The following is an 8,208-nucleotide window of genomic DNA, read 5'->3' as shown; positions in this document are numbered from 1 at the left end:
TCTGCACTTCTAGTGCAGAGTGAGCTAAAGATCAGGGCAGGCGCCAGGAGGCTGCTGCGCTTCTTGCCTTTTCCAGGACGGAGCAGGAACAAGTGCCAGAGTGTGCCTGACCACGATGACCACACCCACCCACCTCCGCTCCAGCTGGCAGCGCCGCGAGGCCTCAGTTTACCAAAAGCACGTGCTGGGGGAGGGGCATACTATTCGAATGTCTGCATATGAATCACAAATGCCAGGAGACGTCCTCAAAACAGCCTTTACGGTGCACTCCCTGTCAAGCCAGTGCTTCGTGTAACATGTGGCGCCCCAGCCTTGCCAGAGCGGCTGTCTCGGAGGACGACTTCCCGAGACTTGCGCCGTCTGGGCCCCAGGCCTTCACTTTAACAGCCAGGAGGGTCTACCTAGCCAGGTATCTATCCATCTACAGCATCACCTAGAGGGGTGCTTTAATGCAGGACTTTATGAAGCCAACTAAATGGTTCGTTGAGAATGACTAAACTCAACCTTGGAAAGAAAATCATAAACATTTTACTACCTAGCTAAGCCAAGCATGATTACATATGGAAACTATGGACACTACTCAGTGGGATTTTGATATTAATTTCCAATTTCCTCTTCACCGAGGAACTGATGAAAACCCAGTCTCTGTGCTATCCAGGCTAGAATCAACATCGTCTTACACTGCACCCCATCCGTGCACACCGGGGTTTATTGGAGTGCAAACTCTGCCTTGTATTCAGGAGAGCTGCCTCAGCCGGCCTCCCGCTGCCCCAGGGAGTGCCTCCCTCCCCAGGCTCCCTGCTGAGCCCCGCTCTCCATCTTGTTCCTAGCCTGCCTGTTTGCCCATTCTGGCCTATCCTTCCTGCTCTATGTAGGGGCCACATTCTGCCCCAGTGGGAGACAGAAGCTGTGTGTTACTCCCTGCTTTGAGCAGGAAGCAGAGAACAGCTTTCCGCATTGGGCCGGGAGCTTCCTGTGTCCACCTTCCCTATCCCCTCTGAGAGAGGGAGCTGCCACTCCACGTGCAAAGTTGGGGAGATGCCACGTAGCCTCCACCTGGCCTGGAACAAGTAGCCTCGGGTGGGAAATAACTCTGGGGAGGGGCCCAGAGCAGGATTTGGAGACAGGCACACCTCAGCTTCACTCTCAGCCCTGCCGCTCTGGACTCTGGTCAAGCCAGTTATTCTCTTTACTAAAAGGGGACACTCAGCCCTGGCTGGCTCAGCTCAGTGGTTGGAGCGTTGGCCCACAGACTGAAGGGTCAAGAGTTTGATTCCAGTCAAGGGCACGTTCCTCGGTTGCAGGCTCGATCCCCAGCCCTGATTGGGGCGATGTGTCTCTTTCATATCATGTTTCTCTCTCTCTCTCTCCCCACCTACCTTCCACTCTCTCTTTCTGGAAATCAATGGAAGAAAATATCCCCGGGTGAGGATTAAAAAAAAAAAAAAATTAAGAAAAGGATACATTCATACCTTTCAATGAAATAACAGACTCATATATAAAGCCCCTGCACCTAGTAGGCATTCAGCCCAGGAGATATTGCGGGTTTGGTTCCAGACCACCGCCATGAAATGAGTCATAATCTTTTTGTTGGTGGAGAGTCTTGCCTTCAATTTGTAAAAAAAATGCAACATCTGTAAAGCTCAATAAAGCAAAGCTCCATAAAATGAGGTATGTCTATAAATGCTATTTATCACTATTACTATTCTACCGACCCAGGGGATCTTGGAGAACATCCAGTGTTTACCAAACTTTGGCTGTGCATCAGTCACCTGGGAAGCTGCTTAAAATGCAGATCCCTGGGCCCAGGGCCTTCGCATCAGTGGGTTAGGCCTTGAGCCCTCCATCTGCCCCAGCATCAAAGGACCAAGGGTGGTTCGTGGAAACGGCTGGCCTCCTACCCACCTCTTTCTTGCATTTCAGAGCTACTGCGGCCTCAGTGTGCATTGGCTCCTGGGGACACCATCCCAGATGATTGAGTTTGACATCGCCTTTGCTGGAGAGCACCCTGGCGGCTGCTTTGGTTTTGATTACAGGCGGCCTGGCACCAGGTAGCCGTGGCCTGTTCACCTGAACTGCCGGCACAAGACACAGATGCTAATTACACGGGTAAGTACTTGCAGATTTCCCAGGAACAACAAAGATAATTTGTTTGCTGCATGGCTTGTTAGGAGGGGAGCTGGGCTCTGGTGGCTCGGTGGCTTGTAGATTAGGCCCCTGGCCTTTCACCTCCTCCTGCCCTTGCCTGCTGCTTCTCCCAGCTGTGCTGATTAGAAGCGGAGAAATTAAGATCGCCCTCTCAGCCCCCATCCCCACAGGCTGGAGGAGGTGGGGGAAGGGCCAGGCTGAGGACATCTAGCAGGGGTCCCACCTGCCCAGCCTGGTGCCTGTGGAGATAGGGCAGACAAGTAGCAGGAAGCAGGGCTTTCCTCTGAGTCTCCCCTTTGGACATGCACAGCACGACTGCCACCGTGGAGGAGCAGGCTGAGTGGGGCAGAGGAGGGATGAGAAGGGGACACGCACAAGGAAGGTGGGAGCTAGAAGAGCTGGAGAGGGAACTTCCTGAGGCTCCCATAAAGAGTAGCCAGGGGGTGGCCGCTGCAGGGAAGGCTACCCCTGGTCTTGGCCTGACTGCTATGGAGTGGGCGGGAGTGACACCCTACCCAGCTGAGAACAGGGTCATGCCAGATCTGTGGGTCTGAATGGCGTTGTGTGCAAGGAGCGTGGCCATGGAAATCAGCCAGACCCCATCTGCCTAGGAGCCATGTGAGTAGCCCCAGGAGAAGTCAGGCATCAGGCTGAAAAGGCTGTAACAATCCTCTCTACGGCTTCCTCGGCCTGGGGGAACAAGAAAAGCAGGGTAATTATTGTTAATGTCGGTATCCCTTATCCTTTTATGTTTTAATAGTTTTTATACACTAACAGTCACTGTTTGTCAATGACCCACTATATGCTGGACAGTGAACTAGGTGCTCTGCGTATAAGGGAGAGGTCACTAGTCCATATTACAGAGAAGCAAATTGATGCTTAGTGAGGTCAACTACCTTGACCGAGGTCACACAGTAAGATGCAGAAACCAGTCCCCTCTCCTGCCCCCTGATTGGCTCCTTCTAATGGGATCCTGGGGCCCAGTTAGAACCAGAATGCAGGTCTCTGCCATCCAAGCACATGGCTTTCTCACATGATGAGTAGAGGAGACTGAAGCAGGGGATTAAGCTGTGTGTTCCCTATGACAGGTATGATGATGAACAGAGTTACCGGGGATCCAACCTTATTCTGGGATGGTGGAAACTCCATGAGAATACTAGTAACCTTGCTATGCTCCAGTGAGAACAGGCCCTTCTCCTGGGCCTCACACCCTCCCCCACTTCCCCTCTAGCTCTCCCTTCCTCAGGCTATGGCTGACCTGGAAGGTAGATGGAAACTCTATCTATGGGGTGTGGGAGCCTGGTCTCCCCAGTTGCAGAGGCCAGTATGGGGTGGGTAATTACACAGGGGAAGTCGGGGGTACAGGACCTGCAAGGCTGGCAAGTTGGGGAAGTTAGTGAATAAAATGTCAATGCCCACCCTTAGATCAGCTGCTCTCTGTGACCCTGGATTTGCTTTCAAGCTACATCCGTTTACATCTTTTCATTCTGGTCTCACGAATCATCATGCCTCTGTATCCCCTTTAAAAATTGTTGGGAGAGTTTGTGCAAGCAAGTAACTTCTGCCATGGCCATCCCTTCCACCTCTTCCCTTCTGCCCCTGGGCCTAAGGCTTCCAGACTCAGCTATCAACAAGGAAACCTGTCCTGATACCATTAGTGGGTTCAGACAGCTCTGTTTGCACATATTTGTGTTCCTTCCAATTAGTTGATTCATTAAACCTCTGGAGGAGCTCATTTTATTCCTCGATAAGAACTTTCAAATAAATATGTTCAGCCATGGAAAGAATCCTTTGACAGAGCACATGTCCTAATTTTAGCTTGGGGCACGTAGCCTTCAAGTTGTCAGCTGGGAACGGGCAACTTTGTGCAGGGGAGGTAAGCAGGCTGAGCTGACTCTGGCCCCTTGGAGGGACACGGGAGGCCCCCGCTCTACCCCAGGGGCCTGAGGACAACACGCCAATTTCCGAGGTCTCAGCAGGCATCGAAGGCCCCATGGTCCAGAAACAGAGGCTCCTTCTTTTCCTTGAGGGCCTGTTGCCGGAATGTGGGCCTGTTGCCGTGTTGCCAGCTGTAGCTCCCATTCTGAGTGACTAGGGAAGAACAGGCATCACTCCCAGCACCAGGTGTACACAGAGGAGACCCACACAGCTACCGGAACCCACCCTTGATGTAGCTTGGCATGCTGAGTCTACCCCTGGTTCTGTTCCGTGAGGATTTGGGGAACCTTCCTGCTCCTCTCTGAGCCTCACTTGTCTTCAAATGGAAGGTATTTCTTTGGCTCCTACCAGGCTTACCAGATTTGCAGTTCTAACCTTGCCAGCAACCCTAATCACCTATTTTACAGATAAGGAAATTGTTGTTCAGAGAGATTGACTTGACCTAGACCATACAACTGGTAAGGGAATAATCCAGAAATGAACCAAAATGCTTGGCTCAAAATTAAAATTGCAATCACCTCACACCTGCCAGAATGGCTATCATCAATAAATCAACAAATGACAAGTGCTGGTGAGGATGTGGAGAAAAGGGAACCCTAGTGCACTGTTGGTGAGAATGCAGACTGGTACAGCCACTGTGGAAAACAGTATGGAGTTTTCTCAAAAAATAAAAAATGAACTCCCCTTTGACCCAGCAATCCCCTCCTGGGAATATATCCTAAGAATCCTGAAAAAACAATCAGAAAGAATTATATGCACCCCCTATGTTATGCATAGCAGAATTATTTACAATAGCCAGGATCTGGAAACAGCCCAAGGGCCCATCAATAGATGAATGGATAAAAAAAGCTGTGGTATATTTACACTATGTGGCTGTAAAAGGAAGGAACTCTTACCTTTTGCAACAGCAGGGATGAACCTGGAGATTACTATGCTAAGTGAAATAAGCCAGTCAGAGAGAGACAAATACCATATGATCTCACTTACATGTGGAATCTAATGAACAAAATTAGAACCAGAGGCATGCATACATGGAACAAACTGACCAATGTCAGAGGGGGAGGAGTTGTAGGGGGGACTGCCTGAAAGAAGGTGAAGAGATTAGCCAAAGAACATTTATGTGCCCCATTAATACTAACATTTATAAAACTGTTTGGCTCCCCAGGTTACAAGCCCTACTTGTGCTCAGGAAATACCACCCCTAGACGCCATCACACCCTCCTTTTGTGCCCAGGCTTCATCGTCCCTCTGACAAAGAGCAAGGGTTTTTGGCTTTGAAGAAAAAAATGTTGCCTCCTTTCAACAGGAAGCAGCTATAGAAGAGACCCAATGCCAATTTTCCTCTGAAAGAATTCAGTGCCAAGAATACTTGAGGAGGGAAATGTTAGACAGACCCCCAGCTTTCCAGAAAAAAAGAAAAAGAGGCTGGAATGTTGGGCACATTCTCTACCTTTTCCCTGCGATCCACTAGGCCCCACCTGGGGCTCTCGTCCTCCCAGCGGTTCTCCATTATTCTCATTACAGATTTCTCAAGACATGAAAAACCATTTGCAGTTTCCAGTAACCGCCTCACCCAGTTTTCAGTGGACCACCTACACCCGGCCTCCCACCCACTGGTTACTCTGACCTTCACAGGAGACATATATACCCCGCTCCCCCTCCTCTGGCCCGCTGGTGCCATTTTGGGGCTCAGCCCATCTGGTTTCCAGATGATCTAATAAATTTATAATTCTTTACCAAAAAATAATAATAATAACATATATGCATAGCCCTTGGGACACAGACAATAGAGTGTGACGGCCAGAGAGAAGGGGGATGGAGGCTGGTGGAGGTGGGCAACGTGGGGGAAATGAGGAACATCTGTAAGAGTGTCAACAATAAAAATAAAGTTAAAAAAAAAAAAAAGCCTCTTGGCTCAGGGATTTTCTTGAGACCTCAAAGGGAGCCAGTCAGTGATTGGTGAACCCTGAATACCAGGTCTTGGCCTGGTTGTTGCTCCTGAATAAACAAACAAGACTCAGAGACTATAGGAGCTAGCGTCAGACTTTGAGGTCTGCTGGAGCATCCAGAGCTAGGAAGGGGATACCACCCAGACTGTGAATGGGCAGGCAGTACATGTACTGGGATGCCGGTGGTCCATGTCACCAGTTCCAAGAGACAGGATTAAATTATAATATGATGAGGCTGGAATCTAAATCCCAGGTTCGGTCTGAGGGAGACAGGGCATGGCGGTGAAGTCTACTATCTGTTAGGAAGCATTAGACTGTAAGAAACAGAAAATCTGACTAACAATGGTTTAATCAAATAAGGGTTGCCTCTCCCACAAAACAAGAAGTTAGAGGTAGGTGATTGGTGGTATTGACTCAGCTGCTCAAATGGTGCTATCGAGGATTTTCTGTCTTGCCTTTTTTCCCACGCTATGTTGGCTTTTTGTCCTCATGCTTGTCCAACCGTATGATCTTAGTGTGGCTGCTGCAGCTCCAGGTATTACATCAAGGCAAGAAGAGATGGTGCTGAAGACAATGTCCCCTTTAATCAAGAAATCAAAAGCCTTTAACTTGCCAGTTGAACGATTTAATAAACAGGTTGAAAATGGGGAGGAAAGAGAGGAAGAAAAGAAGGAAGGGAGGGAGGGAGAGAGAGAGGGAAGGAGGGAGGGAAGGAGAAAAGGAGGGAGGAAGGAAAAGAGGGAGGAAAGGGGAGAGGAAGGAAAGAAGGAAAGAATGAAGGAAGAGGGAGAGAGGGTGGGAGGATAAGAGAGGGGTAGGAAAGAAAATAAATTCTTCTCAGAGCTTTCCCTACATCTTTTTGAAGAGAATGGAGTCACGTGGTCACTTTTAGTTGGAAAAAAAAAAAAAGCTGGGAAGCAGATTATCTGGCTTTTAACTTCTATGGTGAGAGAATAACAAGAGAGAAAAAGATTAAGAATGGCTCCTGAGCCCTGGCCAGTGAGGTTCAGTTGTTTGGGCATGTCCCATGCACCAGAGTTGCCAGTTCGATTCCACATCAAGGCACATGCCCGCAACCAGGGAGGCGTGCAAGAGGCTGCCAATGGATGCTTTGCTCTCATATTGATGTTTTTCTCTCTCCCTCTCCATTCCTCTCTCTCTAAGTATCAATTTTTAAAAAATGGCTACTGACTTTTCTGCCTGCTCCTCCCTCCCCTCCCCCCCCCCCCCCCCCCCCCCCCGCTCTGCTCCAGTTGCACCTTATTATCTCCGAGCTTTGGGCTCCTACTAAGCCAGCACCGCTGCCCTCTCCTTCTAGCTGCCATCATGATCAACTACTGGCACATTATAAGCCATAATAAGATGTTCTCAGCTATCTACACGATCCAGGAGATGACAGTTAGGCTGTGCTTGGAGGTAGAGGGGCAGATGATCAGTAGGACAGAGGGTAACATCAATGACTTATTGGTAGAAAGGCCTCCGCTGAAGGTGGAAGGTGAAGGTACCGAAAGCACAGTCGTCTCTGGTGTTGATATTGTCACTTGCAGGAAACGAGCGAGCTTCACACACAAAAAAAGCCTAGAAGTACATCAAAGATGACATGAAATCAATCAAAGGGAAACTTGAAAAACAGAGACAAGAAAGAGTACAACCTTTTATGACAGGGGCTGCAGAACAAATCAAGCACATCCTTGCTAATTTTAAAAACTGCCCGTCTCTATTGGTGAAAACATGAATCCAGATGGCATGGTTGCTCTGCTGGACTTCCAGGTGGATGGTGTGACCCCATATAGCGTTCTCTTTAAGGATGGTTCAGAAATGGAAAAATGTTAACAAATTTGGCAATTTGGATCTATCATCTGTTATCATAACTGGCTGCTGTTTTCATCCACACACCAGAACTAAAAGGGACTGATGTTATCTTGAGCTCTTCATTTATTTTGACTTTGATTTATTGAAGCAGAGGCATTGTTTTTTAAGAAAAAAAAAAACATGTCATGTAGGTTGTCTAAAAATAAATGCATTTAAACTTTAAAAAGGGGGGGGGGGGATAGCTACTGAGTTTGCCAACAGAATCTGCCATAGAATTCTACATCTTGGCCATGTGATGGCATTCCAGGGATAAATCACAGAAGTCTGTCCTGGTCAATGCACTTTTACACATGCTGTTTCC

At 48.7% G+C, this 8,208-nt stretch overlaps 1 pseudogene across 1 annotated transcript; it reads left to right on the top strand.

The window, feature by feature from the left end:
- The first annotated feature begins 7,397 nt into the window (after positions 1–7,397).
- On the top strand, positions 7,398–7,872 carry LOC307097407 (translationally-controlled tumor protein-like; annotated as a pseudogene). The gene has a single exon. The product of its transcript is annotated as a translationally-controlled tumor protein-like (transcript).
- Positions 7,873–8,208: the final 336 nt, after the last annotated feature.

This window comes from Cnephaeus nilssonii (genome assembly GCF_951640355.1).
Source record: "Cnephaeus nilssonii genome assembly, chromosome: 3".
NCBI lineage: Eukaryota > Metazoa > Chordata > Mammalia > Chiroptera > Vespertilionidae > Cnephaeus > Cnephaeus nilssonii.
Note: the sequence above shows the minus strand (reverse complement) of the source record. Positions and strands in the feature narration are given on the sequence as shown.